Raw genomic sequence first — 17,987 nt, 5'->3', positions numbered from 1 at the left:
ACAAAATGTGACTTATTCCTTTCCAAATGTCAACTCCTATTAATCAGTTACTGACATAAGACATCAGTCCACAGAAAGTGTAAGACTGTATTTAGGTAAAGTATTAAAGTATTATACTAAAGTATAAATAAAAAATCACTGTCTGGGTCTTTAAACTGGACTTTTTCTGCTCTGACATCTCAGACAAACTCACTTCTGGGCAAAGAACAGCCCAGCAAATTCAAGTCTGGTATAATAATCAACTGAAAATTGTAACTTAGGGTTGGACAAAGATGAAATGTGGAAACAATAGGATTTGCTAGAGTGAAGCATGGGTTTAATGATGCCCATAAATAACAACTTTGTTCAGGGAAAATTAGAGGCTTCTGTAAGACATTTAATCTCCACAGAAGTATGTGAAAATGTTCTCCAAACAGACTATTTAACAAAGTTCATCCAGATACATAGGTCCAGTTACATTAAAATACAAAATCTCCAGAACTGAACTAAGTGGCAGAGTCAAGACATAATGAATCTTGCCTCATCCCACAGTCCACGATGCTACATTAATTAGCATTTTCAGTCCACTGCCCATGGCTATGCTGTTAATTTTACAGGCTTTTGAGTAACTCCTCTGCATCAGTTGTGGATGGTAATGTATCTTATGGAGAGACACAGAGTTAAAAACGCTTTTGTAACCCAGAGTTTGTAGGAGAACCCAGTGCTCCCATCTCAGAAGACATTATCTTTTTCTTTTACAAATACTGGATACCAAAACCACAGAATAAAAGTAATGCAACTGTGCCAAAGCAAACACTGATGTTTAGATCTGCATTGAAGACACTTTTGTAGCTTGGAGAAGCAAAGGGAACACCTATTCCAAACATGTGAATGGTAGTAAATGCACTGAACTTCCAAGAGGCTTAAAGAGATGGTGATGAGAAAGGGAAAGCAGTGAAAGGATGTTTGATCAGCATGCTAAAAAGCTTTGCTGTGGTTCCAAATATCCAATTCCATAACGCCGTGTTGTAACAAACAAGTACAAAATATGTAACTGAATTCAATTCCTCAGTTATCTGCACAGTCACTGGAACCACTCTTTTAAACTCAGCTTACATTTAGTATATAAAAAATTGCCTTTAAACATTCCCTAAGTAATGTAACTTCAAATCTATTACTACTACCTGAGTAGCGGTATTCAAGCTCACAAAATGATCTGTATGTTAATTATCATACAATCACCTATTGCTGTTTGTCGTCCAGAGTAGTTTTATCAGATCTGAAGTCACCAATTTGGAAATGTCATTTTACGTAGTCATCATCTTCTGCTCCAGACAATCTCATTAAGCTTCAAGGGTTTGCTATACTGGATCCATCTTATATTTGGATTTTATCTATAATACAAAAGCCATTTTGGTAGATTCCTTTTTTGCGAACAGAAAATTTTAACCTTTCTCATTGTTTGAGTTTTTTCATTGTTTGAACAACTAAAAAAAAAAACCTACAACAAACAAACAAACAAAAGTCAACACAAATAACTAAATAACTTCCTGAAAACGTGGTATATTAATTTTCTTACAGTTATAATATAGACATAAATAACAGAAGAGGTCTATATATCATTAAATGATGCTTTTTTCAAGTTTCATAATGTTTTCAATCTAATTTTTATATTCGCATGGATATTTTTAAAGTAATAATGAAAATTGAATGCCAGGTACCTAATTTGGATTTTTTTATAAGCTATCCTTAAAAAACTGTGAATTTTAATATTTTCTGTACATTTCTAATTGTGACCTAATTGAATGATTGTATAATTAAAATTACTTAATTTCATTTATATAATGACCTCTACTATTTGCTACTGTTATGCATTTACAGTAATAATGTAGGATATTGTATCAACCTACTAATATGATATGCTTTTTTTTTTTTACCTCTGTGGACTGCATTAAAATCTGCCTGTAAAGGGTAGAATGTGATTACAGTAATAGTGTTGTAAATTTGGGGCAATCATTTGAATGACAGTGAAGTTTAACTGTTTAACTGAGTACCCAATATGGTTGTAAGAAAAAAAGCCCAATTGCAATACAAGTAAAACATGGCAAGGGTTGAGACAAGCCCAGCTGCTTAAAGCTCATTTCTCTTTTCCTCATGCAAGTGGATCATTAGAAAAATCAGAGTCAGTGCCATAATTTTATCTCACACATCAACTCTCTGATTAAAACATATATATGGGCTTTGGCATCTGACTCAAATAAGGCTATTCTTGCACTCTCATAGAGGGAACACAGGCACCATGGGGGGTGAATGTACAAGAGAGAATGGGAAATGACATAATCCATCAATACAGGGGAATGGGGCACGGATGTATAGCCTAAAATGAAAGGGTCACAGTAACTCCAAAAATCCTATGTGGATCTATGCAATGAGAGACATCCTATATGCCATTTACTAGGGCAGCATTTGAAAGAATACACTGCACAGGGTTCCTCATTATTCATTAGGGCTGAATCCCCATTCATTCTCCTTTATATGCCATCCTGAATCTGCCCTACAGAGTCTTTTACAGGGAAATAACAATAAACTCTCTTATCAACAGCTTGTTGTAGCAGATACAATACATGGGGTACTGAGATCAAAAAGAGCATGAAAAGCATTTCTGCCAACATCGTACAAAATATTGAACATCTGCTATATCTGGGATCTTGGGAGTTGTAATTATAATTTTTGAAATCTGCACACAAGAGTTATAAATATTAGAACTGTAGCCTGTGAAAGCCATGAAATATTTAAGTTGTTTGGCAGGCTTAAGAAAAACTCATAAACTTAATTTAAGCAGCCAAACACTGTATTTTTACAGATTTTACATCTTTCATGTCATTAGTCATATAAATTAAAGCAACCACAGAGCAGCACAGAAGTTGCAATGGCAAGTCCTGTGGGTAAAAAAAAAGGTCAGCTTGAGATTTAAGACTTTCACCAACACTTCACCTTTCCACTTACTCTGTATTTCAATTCTTGTATTGAATTTGTCATAGGTATTTTTAACGCATCCATTATCTTATTGTCTGTTAAGTCCCAATAGTGTGCTTGATGCTGTACACATGCATAAAGATAGTGGGCCAGATTCACCGGTTATTTGGCATGAGTCTAGCAATGCAAAGTAGTCCTTAACCCACCCTATTTGTCCTGTGCTGTGAGGTCAATGGCTCCTCTGAGCCATTGGTGAGACACTCAGAGTCTTGTCCACCTTTCCTGCTCTAAAGAAGCAGAAGACAAGGCAAGTATACTGCATCCAAATGGTGATCTAACCTTGAGGCAAGGCAGGTAGCTTAGATCAGTGATGAAAGGCATTGAGGAAGGAGCCTAGATAGCTTGGCAGGAGACAAGAAAAAGGTACTGCCACACCTAAAAGGGTATCATGAACCAAAACATGATAGTAGAGGGGGAGGAGTAGGAAGAGGAGTGTGAAACATAAAGTTGTTCATGGGAGCTTTTCAGTTTGTTACAATCTTTTAAACTTGCTCAGACGCATCAGAAATGTGTTGGATGAAGATGAATAAAAAAATAACCGAGTTTAGAACAGTAAATGCAACAGCCAAATTCACAGAAGCTAAAGTATGAAAAGACCCAAAGGCAAATTCTCATTTGTACAGTGTCTGCTCCACCTGTTAGATAGCCATATGTTACTAGTGAAAATGTAGCTCTGCAAAAGGATTCGGGGATCACCAACTGTGCCACCAAAAGTGAAGCAAGAAGTTAACTTGAAAAGAAATATAGCAAAGAATGTAAGGATGAGGGCTCAGATTTTGCTCTCCCTAAGTCCAGTATCCAGCAGAGAACACCACCTTCTGGACAAGAAACTCATCTGACATCAGTGATGTTACAATGGATTAGTGTAGGGGAAACAAAGGAGAATGTGCCTCAGGGGGCACAAATATATACAACATATTCACAGAAATTCTCCTTTGAACTACTGAACTGTGAGTAAACAGACAAACACATCCCCACCCTTGACTTATCTAATAAAACATGTACCTAAGTGCCAGATGCCATGGGACTCTAAGATGTTAGGGTAGCTATTAGTTAATTTAATGAACCTAATTATGATCTCACTTATACATATTTTACACCAGCATAATACCATTCCATTCAGCAAAGCCATTCATGAACTGCACCTTTGTGCTGCACTGCCAGCAGATTCTCTTTGCAAAGGTGCTGTAACCAGATTGAGATAGGTATACTGTAATTAGAGAGGGATCACTGTGATTTAGAGGCTTTCATCTAAACCCTTTTCCTAGCTGCCATTTTAGGATTAGAGGAAAAAGGTGTGCCTTGAATGTCTCCCATGCTACAAAGATGCCTCTTCTTACAGATAGACAAGGTCTGAGATGGTTTCCCGTGTTATATAGGAGGCTAGCTACTTCTTTAGCCAAAGAAGATAGTGATGCAGAGACACCTTCTTTCATTGATTAATAGGGAATCTGGTCTCTGAATAAGGTCTGGAATTTAGTGTAACTTTGCAAGTGACTTTTGCCCCAAAGAGCAACCCCTGTTCGCACAGCATGGCTGTGAATTTGAACTCATAATTCTCTTCCCAAGAAATTCTCACGCTGTACAGAAACTAATTCATTAAAGATCACAAAGAGTGTGACTAAATATTCCACACACAAAGTATTTTACAAGAATTTTGTTAAAACCAATAGTTCAAAACACATAATTTCAACAAATGTCATTACCTGTCCCATTTTTTCATACACACATTAACAATAATATTTGCGTTAGAGAATACAGCACAAGGAGCTTTCACTGTCCTCATTTTAACATGCAACACTGAAAAGAGATTTCCTGTCATTCTCATCACAGGCAATTTTAAGTACAATGATACCTCTGGTATACAAGTGTTTTAGGGGAACAAACATGTCCCATTCCCCTGTTAAATACACACACGCGTGTATACATCCGTGCAGTGATGAAAACATCAGTCAGAAGTCATCCACACTATTGTTATCATCCTCACTAAGTCCTTCCTCTGATAACTGTTTTTTTCCTTGTCTCATAAGTGTGCTATTGCAGATGAGCTGAGAGGACACTTATGAGGAGTTTGTGTTTTTTTCTTTCCTACTTCTTCCCTCAATTTTGTTGGCATCTACAGGAAACAGGAATGAAAAGCCAGGAAAGACGGTGCCTATCAGAAAGGAAAACCTACAGAAGACCCTAAAAGACCCTAAGAGACCTGGAGATAATGACAGGGTCTCTGCAGTTACCTGCATCTCTGCATTTCTTAAGCTGCATACTCATCCTAGGCCAAGCTCTGTAGCCAGTCTGTGGCAAAGAGACAAAGCCAGTGTTCTTCGACCAGCACATCATGTTATTGCAACTGTATAATCATAGGCCAGTACTGAATTTCCACCTTAGCTTTTATGCTGAGAAAATTCCTCAACAATATTTAGAATAAAAGTTAAGGTCAAGTTAAAATAAAAATCATAGCTTCAGAAGATAAGCAGTAACATATTTCTAACATATTTCTAAGAGAAGGAATAGAAGATGATTCAAAATAGCAAAGAATCCTTCCATTATCCTGTCTAAAAGTGCACAGAGAGTTGGAATAATCAGTATGAGGCTTTTCAGACAGCATTACAGTGCTGTATTTCAAATGGTAGAGGGCTGTATTTCTAGAAAATGAATTTCTCAGTTTTGCCATAGATACTAGTAAGCTGATGGCTATGATGTCTGTGTCAGTCATCTCTGAATCTTAATAATTTTTACTTTCACCTACATTTCTACAGCATTGCCACAAGGTGTTTGCAAATACTAATGACAAAGATTTTAGGATGACCTAGCTATATCCCTAAGACTTCAGGCAAACTTCTATTTACTTTAAATGGACCCCAAGTTCTAGGAAAAAATAAATAAACAAGGGTACCGTTTTGAAAGCTAATAAATATTTTTTGAAAACTGAAAACTAAAAACGATTATTCATAGTCACTTTAATATGGCATTGTTACTTGGCTCAAAAATTAACTGCACTGAATATAGTATGAAGGCCACAAGAACTCTGATTTCATCACTGGCCACACCTGCCACATTTTAGGTGGTTGATATTTCTGCATTACTATCTATTCTAAAATGAAAAAAAAATTCCCAATTACTCTATATTAATTGTAGTACTGTGAGGGCTGGACTGTCAGGTGGGTTGAAAATTTGCTGTACTGCCGTGCCTGAAGGGTAGTGATCAATGGTTCAACATATAGCTGGTACCCAGTAACAAACAAAGTACCCCAGGGGTCAACACAGGGGCCCATATTTTTCAACATCTTCATTAACAATGTGGACGATGACACAGATTGCACCCTCAGCAAATCTGCAGAAAACGCTGAATTTAGAGAGGGTGGCTGACGCGGTGAATGGCTGAGCTTTGTCCAGAGCCACTTGAAGAAACTTGAGGACTGGGCCAACAAAAACCTCATGAAGCTCACCAAGGAAACCTGCAAGGTTCTGCACAGGGATGAATAACCCCACACATCAGTGCAAGCCAGGATGTGACTGCCCAACAGACAGCCCTGCAGATATCTAATGCTGAGTTAGTTTACAGTAGACACCGCTAATACGATCCAACAAGTAAGGTGCATGAGGAGGAGTGTGCCCTGCAGTGTGCCCCTCTGCACAGTGTGGGCGAGGCTGCACCCAGAATGCAGTGTCCAGTGTGTGCCCCCCAGCTCGGGAGGGACATGCAGAAACTGAAGAAGGATCCCAAGGTGGAAGCAGAGGGCTATGAAGATGATCAGGGACCTACAGCTCACAGTTTATGAAGAGAAACTGAGGGGATGGACTTGTTTAGTCCAGTGAAGAGGAGACTAAGGGGTGATCAAACAGCAACCCACAATTGCCTGAGGAGTGGTTACGAAGATGAGGAAGCCAAACTCTTCTGTCAGTGGCAGACAATAACAAAGGCCAAGAGCCACAGGGTGTGGCTTGCAAATTTCCAGATGGGCATTAAGGAAAAATACTTTGTTTAGAGGGAACAGGTTGCCCAGAGTGGTTGTGGCATCTCCATCCCCAGAGGTCTTCAGCACTCAGTGAGACACAGCCCTGGCTGATGTGCTCCAACATTGGTGATAGCCACACTTGGAGCAGGAGTTTGCGTTAGGTGACTACCAGATCTCCCTTCCAACCAACATGTCTGTGACTCTTACAGTTGTTTCTGTGACTGCTGGAAGTGTGCAAACACCTTCGTAAGAACTCAGCGACAACAATGTTTTAACCTGTGTTTAACTGTTAAACGCAGGAATGTCAGTTAAAATGGAGGGGGACACAAATAAGAACAGAAAGTTTTTGCTCGCACTGGCATGTCCAGGTGGAGCAACTTGATTATATTCTCTGTATCAATAATCTGGGGTCTCTGCAGGGACCATGAGCACATAGTATGCATGCACAGCATGTATGCATATCTAAGGAGGTCTCATGTAATATTCTTAGTCACAACGAAGCCAAAATGAACAACCCAACTAGGACAGTGAGGACAAAGGCAGCAAGCTGACAAGGAGCAAAGGAGGAAAACCCTTTACCCAGCCCAAGGCTTACAAAAAGAGACATTCGTAGCACATAGGAAGCAGACAAACACAGACACATGCACACACAAATCCCCGTCTGAGCAGGTCAAATTGAACAAGGGTAATCATTTTAAGTGCCCAAATTGCTTGACTCCACATGGTGCCATCAAAAGCATTTTCATTTTTATCCAAATCAATGTCACCATTTTTCTGTAAAAATCGATGTGGAAAATAGAAGCAAGGGTAGAGGAAGATGCAGTTACTGAGCCCTGTGGAAGCCATCACAAGGCAGGATGACTGTAGGAACTCACGTCTGTTGGCTTTAGCAGCTAAAACATGCCCAACAACTTGCAGATAAAGGGTACTAAAAATAGCTAGAGAGAAATTCTGGTTTTGCACATAGATTAAGAAAAACCTGTTCTTTCATTATTTTTTTCAATTATAACCTCTCTTTTCCCCAATCTCATACCTAAAAACATAATGGTCAGTCTTGCCAAGTGTATCTTTCCTTCTTTTTCCCCTAACTTGTATTAGACAGCAAAGTGACTTTAAGTGAAAATTCAGTGAGTCTCTGTCTTATATGTAAAGAACAGACAAACTAGGGTACACTTGTTGCCAGCCTGCAAAGAATTAATGTACGAGCACATGCTGTGAAATTTTGGGGAGGAAATACCCTTCAGCCTAGCACCCTGCCTGTTGAAAGCAGAAAACTGAGGCACACTCTGCAGATGCATAATGTGACTGATGGGAACTTTGAAAATCCATTAAAAAACTACTTTTCCAAAGACATTTGTTGTAAACCTGGCCTTCTAATATTTATAGCAAAACACCTAGGGTATTTGTCCAGAATCTCCATGTTCTCCATATTGATTTTCTTAGAAAATAATTTTAGTGGTTCCCTTTTTGGAGAAGAAATGTGTATCAGCACATCTTTACTGAGGACTTCCCTTCTGATTTCAAGAAGGAGCTCTGAGTAGGACAAACACAGGTTTATCAGGAGCAGTCTGGGATCCATAGACTTCTCCCAGAAACACCAGCCAAGCAGCTTGCATCCCGAGATCACACCACACAGTCACAGCTATCCAGCTGCATGATAGCTATAACTGAATGCAGGCCGTTAACAATCCTTTAAGAAACACTGACTTATCATAGAATGATAGAAACATTAAGGTTGGAAAAGACCTCTAAGATCATCGAGTCCAACCCGTCAACCCAACACCATCATGCCCACTAAACCATGTCCCTAAGCGCCTCATCTACACATCTTTTAAATACTTCCAGGGATGGTGACACAACCACTTCCCTGGGCAGCCTGTTCCAAGGCTTGACCACTCTTTCAGTAAAGAAGTATCTAAACCTCCTTTGGTGCAACTTGAGGCCATTTCCTCTCATCCTATCGTTAGTTACTTGGGAGAAGAGACCAACACCCACCTCTCTACAACCTCTTTCCAGGTAGTTGTAGAGCGCGATGAGGTCTCCCCTCAGCCTCCTCTTCTCCAAGCTAAACAACAGCCATTCCCTCAGCCGCTCCTCACAAGACTTCTGCTCTAGACCCTTCACCAGTTGCCCTTCTCTGGACACGCTCCAGCACCTCAATGTTCTTCTTGTAGTGAGGGGCCCAAAACTGAACACAGTATTCGAAGTGCGGCCTCACCAGTGCCGAGTACAGGGGCACGATCACCTCCCTGCTCCTGCTGGCCACACTATTTCTGATACAGGCCAGGATGCCCTTGGCCTTCTTGGCCACCTGGGCACACTGCCGGCTCATGTTCAGCCGGCTGTCAACCAGCACCCCCAGGTCCTTTTCCTCTGGGCAGCTTTCCAGCCACTCTTCCCCAAGCCTGTAGCGTTGCCTGGGGTTGTTGTGGCCGAAGTGCAGGACCCGGCACTTGGCCTTGTTGAACCTCACACAATTGGCCTCGGCCCATCGATCCAGCCTGTCCAGGTCCCCCTGCAGAGCCTTCCTATCCTCCAGCAGATCAACACTCCCGCCCAGCTTGGTGTCGTCTGCAAACTTACTGAGGGAGCACCCGATCCCCTCATCCAGATCGTTGATAAAGATATTGAACAGGACCGGCCCCAGTACTGAGCCCTGGGGAACACCGCTCGTGATCGGCCGCCAACTGGATTTAACTCTGTTGACCACAACTCTCTGGGCTCGGCCGTCCAGCCAGTTTTTTACCCAGCGAAGAGTGCATCTGTCTAGGCCGTGAGCCGCCAGCCTCTCTAGGGGAATGCTGTGGGAGACAGTGTCAAAGGCTTTGCTGAAGTCCAGGCAGACCACATCCACAGCCTTTCCCTCATCCACGAGGCGGGTCACCTGGTCATAGAAGGAGATCAGGTTGGTCAAGCAGGACCTGCCTTCCACGAACCCGTGCTGGCTGGGCCTGATCCCCTGGTTGTCCCGGACATGGCTCGTGAGCACCCTCAAAACCAACCGCTCCATGATCTTCCCTGGCACCGAGGTCAGGCTGACCGGCCTGTAGTTCCCTGGATCCTCCTTCCGGCCCTTCTTGTAGATGGGCGTCACATTGGCGAGCCAGCAGTCGTCCGGGACCTCCCCAGTTAACCAGGACTGCTGGTAAATGATGGAGAGCGGCTCGGCAAGCTCCTCCGCCAGCTCCCTCAGTACCCTCGGGTGGATCCCATCCGGCCCCATAGACTTGTGAGCGTCCGGGTGGCGTAGCAGGTCGTTAACTGCTTTCTCTTGGATTATGGGGGGTTTATCCCACTCGCTGTCCCTGTCTTCCAGCTTAGGGGGTTGAGTACCCTGAGGATAACTGCTCTGACTGTTCAAGACTGAGGCAAAAAAGGCATTAAGTGCCTCAGCCTTTTTCCTCATCCTTGGTGGAAATGTTCCCCCCTGCACCCAATAAAGGATTTTACACAGGAAAGCATATGATCACCAGCAAATAGTAACTTAGGCTAGCCACCTTAGGCCCCCATTTACTTTAGGAAAGTCTTCACAATTCAGCATTAGCAAATGGTTTTCCTAAGGCAGTTGCTGCAGCAGTGTCTTTTTGACTTAATTGAAAGCCAGATTGTTCTTCCCCTCAGCAGTATATCCTCATGGTATTTTTCAAAGAAAAACTGACATTGCATATATGGCAAAATTTCCAAATCATAAGAAATTTTCCTGTCACAACCCAATGATTCTGAATTGGAATACCCACATGATTTTTGGTTAAAATACCTGGGAGCAAGTGCAAACACCACTTCACCATCACTGGCTTGCAGGTAGTTCAGAAAGTCCTGCTGCAGTTTACCTAATGTCAGGTTTCTCAGATGAACAATCTAAATTCTCCAGATAACTTCCCCATTAGAGGATTGGTGTTGCAAATCTATGTAACTGAATAAGGTTATTCAAGAAGCACCACGTTTTGATAACAAAATCCTTTGTGATGATTACCTAATAGCCAGCATTTGTTCAAACACTTTTAATAGACCCTTTTTATCACATGCAAAAAGAATTTCAGTGCTAGTTCAGTCTCCTGTTTCATTCTGTCATGAATCACTTTGCAGAGACATTTAGAAGTCAATAATCCACTGTAGCTTTGATGACAGGTGATTAATTTCTACATTTTAGAGACATAATAAGATTTAGCAATAAAAAGGCCTTGAAGTAACCTACCAAACAGCTTTAATCTCAGCCTTGGGACTGTTGCTAAATATGAATGCTTGTACACAAATACGGGTGATTTAAGTTAGTAGGTTTTATTGCAGACTTCTTGCCTTTTCATATTAATCTTGCTTTACAATCAGGCTATCTGTACAATCAGTTTATGCTGAATATTGTTTCTAACAGAGTACTTGGGGAAGGAGAGTTAAATTATTTACCCACAAGGGCTATATTCTACTGAAAACTAGTTTTACATGCTTTCCATTATGTGGCTTACCAACACTCTCTCTGTGGCAAGGTTAGATGGGTAAAAAAAAAATAAACTAGCAGACACACACAACTAGTCAGTACCTGACCGCGCAACCACACAGAGCCCTCGGGGCTCAATCCATCACACAGTGAAACCGGTGGGAGTATTGTGTTAACTTCAGCTGGCAGACATACTTGAATAAAAGAAGAAATTCCAAGCTCTCCAGTCATGTTCTGGTTGTAGGTACAGATATACCTATATATAGATATGACTATATAGTTCCTGATCTGGTTTTTCTGAGCTCTCCCAAATATTGGATTCTTTTCTTTCAAAAGTGGTTTTATACTGAAAACAGTATCTGGGAAAACTGAAAAATTAGTCTTTTGAAAACTCAATCTCCTGTGTTTTCTTTATACATGCTCAGGAATGCTTCATTTTTCTACTCCAAGTACTTCAGTCTGAAACCTTTGTGTCTATACAACACTAAATCTTCACTGAAATTCCCTTAGCCTGGAATCTCAAGATAAATTCACAAAATGGTTCTATGGGCTGTTTCCCTCAGGGAGAAGAAAAGACACTGCTGCAGCAACTGCCTTAGAAAACCCATTTGCTAATGCTGAATTGTGAAGACTTTCCTAAAGTAAATGGGGGCTTAAGGTGCCTCGCCTAAGTTACTATTTGCTGGTGATCATATGCTTTCCCGTGTAAAAATACACTAACAAAAAGCACAAGCAACCCTGGCAGCTCGGCAGACAAAGCAAGTCAGAGAGCTCCCTTGTCCTTCTTACAGTGTGCTAGCTTTGCAGCGATCAGTCCCTGGGAGAAAAGGTGGTAGAGGAACTGAATTTCTCACATCTGAGGGCAGCATTAAAATGCTCAAGAATATTACAAGTATTGTGCTGCTCACTATTTTGTGAAGGGCAAAGCATTAGCAAAGAAGGAATGGGTTCTCTCACTCTCAGTCTTTCAACACCTTTGGGGCTGGATGAAGTAGAGGGGCAGAACTTCTATCCCCAAAGAAGTACCACCCTCGGACATCATCTGAGCAAGCCCTAAAGGTGGGAAAACTAAAAAAAAAAAAAAACAACAACAAAACACATGTGACAGAAGCAAAGGCAGCAATAATACCTCCTTCCTGTCAGCAGACTTTGGGGAGGAGGAACAGAGGTCTTAGCAATAATGACAAATGGTGTTTTATCAAAGACAAATGGTGGCAATATTGTGTTTCACTAGCATCTATTAAGAAGCCATTTGAATTTTAAACTCATTTAAAGTAAAGGAGATTTCAATGTCAGGAGATGTGAGTAAAGATGTTTAGGACAAGTGCTAGGTGTGGGGGTAACTGGAAGGTTGGAAGGGATGGGTGACAGAAACTGGTAGTGGCGGTAGTGAGGACGACAGAAAGAAATCTATGTGAGGGTATAGGTGGTAATTTTTGGCTAACTATAAAGTGGGATTTGGGAGCAACTCCATGTCCTAGCCATATTCCAAACCTTTATGAAGGCAAGACATGAGTGCATATTTTTTTTCCTTTCTTTCCTGTGGACTTTTGCTTCTGCTGGAAGAAATCCCAGGTGCCTTTGTTGGAAGGAATTGCAGTATGCTCTGAGTAGGTCCCCATTCTAGATGATCAGGAACAACACCTTAGTCTAAATATACCTCTTGGCTTTCTTTATAGACTTCAGGTTTATACTTTCTTTAAGTTGCAATTTTCAGTTTTGCTCTGCATTCCTAAATGCTGAAAACTCACTCTTTTATTTCCTTCATTTTTCTTGTTAAGTAACAAGAATGAAAATTAAGATCTGCTCATAAGAGTGTGAATATACGAACCTGACACTTAAGAAAAGCCCTGATTACCACAGAAGTTGTGCTAAAACCAAAATTAACATTTGTCAGACCTGTAAAGGAGGTAATATTTGGAACAGCTAAGGTGGGTAACGAGGGGAACAGAAGAAAAACAAGCAGATACAAGTTAAACCTGAAGGCAAGGAAAAGTCAATCCACAACTGAAACCAGTGTTGAGCCGTGATGTAAAGGTGGAGAGAAAAATGAGAATCATGGAGCTATCCAAACAGGATGCAAGAAACAGAACCCCTCTATGCATTTAAGATGTGTAAAACCCTAAGAGTTCTCACAAGCAAAGTACAAAATATACTGATTAATTTCACTATTTCAGAAAATAATTTTTACACTTTGGGTTTTCCAGTATTTGTATCTCAGCAGGGGAAAAACCTGCTTCTCTATGTAAAGTAGCAAAATTGTGTGTGAGGACAAACACATATTAAGGAAATGAATCATAGCAAGAGACTGGACAGTTGAGGCAGATTAGACACATCAGACAGCAAATGGCAGGGTGAGGTACTGCAGTGGAGCTGCCTCCGCTACAGAGCACAGGAAGAGTTATGACATTTATGCATTTTCATTTCTACAGGTGGGGACCTCAAATCATTCTGTGGGTTAGGCTTTTAGTATCTCTAATCTGGTCCTGCTGAGGCACACAGTTGATATACTTCTGACTTGTCAAAAAAAGGCACAAGACACACTTAAATCTCTTCATGGCCCTAGCATGAGACATTAAGTTTGAGCTACTTGTGAATCCAACAGTTATTTCAGGATGTTATGTCCCAAGCAACACATTGCATTTTCAGTTTCCAAAATTAATTTATCTTCATAAACGATGCTTTTTAATTCTTTTGTATATTTCATATGTAGACCTCCATCATGAAATAGATTATTTGAACTACTGTGCAGGGGTATTTCTTATGGATTACTCTGCTGAATCAGGTGATTCATGATAAAAATTGCTCAAACATTCATTTTTTTAGATCTAAGGGATTAAATCCTGTCTCTGCTCAGGTAAAAGAAGAAATAAAATGGTTTTTTTAGCTGCTAAAAATTCAACATATTCCATACCATTTTGGGATCTCTCCTTTTTCTCAAAGAAAAATACTAACCACAGAAAATTACCAAACAGTCTGGTGGCTAAGGAATTTTCCTAGGAATTGTAGCAATTTCTGAAATTCTAACCCACACTTAATCCAATGGCTTTTATTTCAAAGGAACATCCTACCTACTCTGCCCACTGTCATGAGCTAGGAGTCTCTTTCACAAAAGTTTTGTGAATCTTCTGCAGTCAGTTCTGCAGGTTCAGTCTCAGGGGGCGGAGTAAAACACTTAAAAAACCCCAGAACTGGCTCAAGCCCTTTTCGAAAAATAAGCAGTCAGCAAATACATTTCAGTGGGTTCTGTAACTTTGTTAAATATCTATGCCATTTAAAATAGTTATTTCCACTGCACGTGATCACTATTATCTGCTCCTGTTTGCTGAGCTCAACACAACTGCTCTGGACTACTTCTGCTACTGGCTGCTAGGCCACCTTAAGGACTCAGAACTTTTGGTATGGGGACTACAACATAAAGGTGTCTTTGCCACAAACAAGTACTAATGGACTCTTTCCTTTTTCTTTTACAGAAAACAATTGCGAAAAAAAAGTTCACTCAATCCTTCCTCAGTCCAAGGATGTAAGCAATATCTGTTAATATATGTTCTGGGCATGACAGGCAAACCTGCTTTGCCCATGTTTTCTCCAACATGACTGTAAATCTGTGTTTCTATGTTTATAGTATAGTTGTTTTTAGCAGGATACATCCCAAAATATTTTAAGACATATGTGGAAAGAAAGCTTATTTAGATCTCCCCATTTCACCCTTCTAGTTGTATCTCTGCCCAGCAAAAGAAAATAACAGCACATTTCTCATCTTACCATCCTACCAGGCCTCCATCCCTCTTAAGTTTTCAGAGAAAACCATCCTCAGGCTTTTTCATCCTCAGATTTAAAGCAATTTGTCTTGCATTTTAAAAGGCCCTGCCTAGCTGAGGATAAGACAACATTTGTCCACTGGATCCCAAAAAGATGTCTTTTCATTCTCTTGTTTTTACGACAGATTTTACTCCTAGGAAATTTTTCCCAATAAAAAACATTTGATCACCATAAGAACTTCTGCCCACGAGAGACTAAAGCCTTTTGACAAAAAGAAAAAAAAAAAATTCCGGTCCTCTGTATTCATGGATGCAATTTCTGCTTTGAGAATCCTACAAGTAAGTGAACCTTTGATGTTGTGCTTTTTTCATGGCACTATCTGTGGGAGAGCTGGATGTTGTACTCTGTTGACCAGAGTAATTCCACCACCAGGATATTTATATATTTGCTAAAAACCAGAGTGGTATGACAAGCAGTCCTGCAGTATGCTGTGAGTCTATCTGGGAAATGAGGCAAGCTGTGAAGGGATGGGCTTCAAGGTCATCTTGAAGGCATGATGCACTAAGCATGAGTTACCACCTTTTTGAGCATTCAGGTTCAAACAGAGAGCAGCAGAACAGCACGTGAGGGAAACCACAGACTTCTGTGAATAGAAACCACAAGTCCTCCATCAGGAAAAGCACACAAGGTGAACTACATAGCAGACTGGTGTCTACTTCAAAAGGCACTGCAAATGTTGTGATAGGAAGCACTGATCGCACAAAGGTTTGCGCAGTCTTCTTCACATTGCTGTGCTCAGCATATCCAAACTAACTGCAGTGTCACCCTTGACTGTATGAATCACAAAAAATAGCACACAGATAAGTGCATTGTTCAAAATTAATGACGTGGCTGAAACAGGAGCTAAAGTGCAATGAGGTACCAATTACAGAATATGTTATTTTGGATTGGATTCTTTAACAGATACATTTATGCATCTAACATAACGACGTGCCTACATAAGCAAACTTTTTTGAACAACAACTTCATACTTAGTTTATTGCTATCTACCATCCCTTGATCTCCTTGAGTATTACTTGCCAGGGGCTAAGTATTGGCTGAGTTGATTAAATGGCAAAGCTCCCACCGAATTCAGCATTCTCAGGATTTTATTAAAATTGTCTTGCATTTTAACCTATTTCTTTTTATCTTTCAAACTAATTTTTACAAGATGAATTTAATTTTATTTCCTGCTGATACTTGAACCTCTGTAAGGTTCTTTGGCTTTGTCTTCTGTACATGATGATTTTCATATGCCATCTCAATTTAGTATTGTCTGTGAAATCTATGTATTTTCATGCCTTCAGAAGCACCAGAAGTCAAAGGTAAAAGGTAAGGGCTACAACATATCATATGTGCATATCACTAGTAATCTCAAAGGAAGAACTACACTTGTTAAAAGCTGGACTTCTAGAATAAAGTAGTAAAATAACTTTAATTTTCAGTTAGATGTAATAGCAGGCTAAGCCTGTCACTGGATCAAGCAGGAGAAGAGAACTTTGGTATGCTAAGAAATTGCTATATGAAAAAGCTTAATACATACATCTGCTGCTGAAGCAACTGACAGTAGCTTCTCTGCAGGCCAAGTCTAGAAAAGCTAATGTTAGCAAGATGTGCAAGACTAAATAACAGACATCAGGGTCACGCATCTTATTAAAATCAGTATTTTAAAAACTGCTTGCTTTAAACATTTACCTTGACATTGTAGATTATCTTTAATACCAAGCCAGCTCTTATTCAGTTGACCTCTATTTGAAGCAGCTAAATCCCAGATATATGATTGATTTTTGGTCGTCTTTATTCAAAGAAAAATATGAAGCAAAAATAAAGCTTCAATATATTTAAAATTTGTGCTTGCAGAGACAGATTATGGTGAAACTCAGACACCTTCATTTTGCGCTGAACTAGACGAGAAGATTAGGCAAGATATGTTTTGAGGGGACCTTCACGAACACCTTCACCTAGATGGTTATAATTAGCAATTTGCCCCCATTTCAACTGTGTTTAGTACAATTCACAGTCTCAGGGTTCTTCCTGACTTGGTGGCACTATTTAAACTGCAGTTGTTCTCTGCAATATCTACCTTTGAGATAATGTTATCTTCTTTGTAATTGTTATCAAAGTTAACATGAAAAGAGAAACTTATGATTCTTGCAGAAATCTGTTGATTTAGGAATAAGGATTAGTGACATAAAGATACTTTAAGTTCAAATTATTAATTGTCAAGAACTGTAACATTTTCCTGCACCCAGAATTTGGACACACTGGAAACCTAGAAGAAAAACACAAAAATTATATACCAATTATAAAAGAGTAGTTGTCCAAAACCTGAAGTTTCTCTAGGTATCAGGTAACAGAACAACAAAATGCTTACTCAAATAACCAACCCACAACAACAAAAATTGTGACTGGTAACTGAAAGGTCAATTATCTTCCCTTTCCGGTCAGTTCAAATGATTCAAGCAAAAAAAATGCCATGAGAACAAAAGAAAAGGGAGCAATATAAAAATCTCAGAATAATATTTTAACAAGGTTTGCTTTTTTTCTCTTGGTTACTATTGAGCTCTTGATGCTCACTAATAAAACTTCAGTAATATCAGTACTAAAGTTTCGTTTTACCTGTCAGCAGATAAGTAACACTTTAGTAATGCTTCAGGGTGATTGATGGCAAAGTAGCAAAAAAATAGCTAGTACTATAAACTCTATTTACAACATCTAAGAAGAACCTTGAAAAGATAATACTATGGATTACCTTTGTGTTATTTTCTATACTCGTTATAAAA

The sequence above is a fragment of the Calonectris borealis genome, chromosome 1 (assembly GCF_964195595.1).
Source record: "Calonectris borealis chromosome 1, bCalBor7.hap1.2, whole genome shotgun sequence".
Taxonomy (NCBI): domain Eukaryota; kingdom Metazoa; phylum Chordata; class Aves; order Procellariiformes; family Procellariidae; genus Calonectris; species Calonectris borealis.
Note: the sequence above shows the minus strand (reverse complement) of the source record.